The sequence below is a fragment of the Cucurbita moschata genome, unplaced genomic scaffold (genome assembly GCF_002738365.1).
Source record: "Cucurbita moschata cultivar Rifu unplaced genomic scaffold, Cmos_1.0 Cmo_Scf00004, whole genome shotgun sequence".
NCBI classification, from domain to species: Eukaryota; Viridiplantae; Streptophyta; class Magnoliopsida; order Cucurbitales; family Cucurbitaceae; genus Cucurbita; species Cucurbita moschata.
In genome coordinates, this window is record NW_019268520.1 from 3,090,088 (window position 1) to 3,090,911 (window position 824).

General features: G+C 35.9%; 1 protein-coding gene across 3 annotated transcripts in view; it reads left to right on the forward strand.

The window, feature by feature from the left end:
- Nucleotides 1–824, forward strand: part of LOC111441617 (transportin-3) — a 44,911-nt gene that overhangs the window by 37,202 nt on the left and 6,885 nt on the right. The window lies entirely within an intron of this gene.

Below are 824 nucleotides of genomic sequence, written 5' to 3' on the forward strand. Positions count from 1 at the left end.
TTTTTTTTTTTTTTTTTTTAATGAAAAACAGTGATGTATTCTAAAATAACTTCTAAGTTTTCAAGGAACCCTCAAGTTGCGCTTAAACCGAATTCATACTGCATGCATAAAACCATTGAGGTGGATCACAATCATCTCTTCCTTTCTCGATTGTGACTACTCTTAGGCATGGTTAACAAGGATTCAACTTAGATATTCTCTTTTTTTTTTTTCCTTGGTACATCTGCTAGCTTATAGAGTATCGTACTGTAGATGCCTGGCAAGCTTACAGTATATATATACACGTATGCATGCTTGAAACTATATATAGTTATATGAAACAGAGAAGTCATATCTAGATGAAAAAGGAACAAAACCCGACTTACAATAAAGGACCTCCAACCAGTTAGTAACAAGTAATTACTGAAGCCTCTAAGAGTTTAAAAAAACAACAATGATATAATATCATTCCACAAATGATTATGGACTTCTCCTTCTCTCTAAAAGGTTGCACAAGCGTTGAACCAAAGAATCTTTGTGTGATGGTTGAAACTTTACCCAATGAACATTTGAAAAACCATAAACTTATCTGAGTTTCTCTGAGCCGATCTTAAATCGAAGGCGTCCGTCCAGCAACTTGGACTATAAGAATGTCTGACAGGCTCATAAGAGTATCAGGCTTTATAGCTTATCATTTCTTTTCTTTGGGATATAACTCGCTTGAGTGAGCATATTGCTAGGTTGGGCACGTTTGTGAAAGATGGAAATTTTATCATTCCGTTGACTTGGTTATGATTTTCTTTAAAAAGATCTTTCCTTGAGGCACAACACCCCCCCCCCCCCCC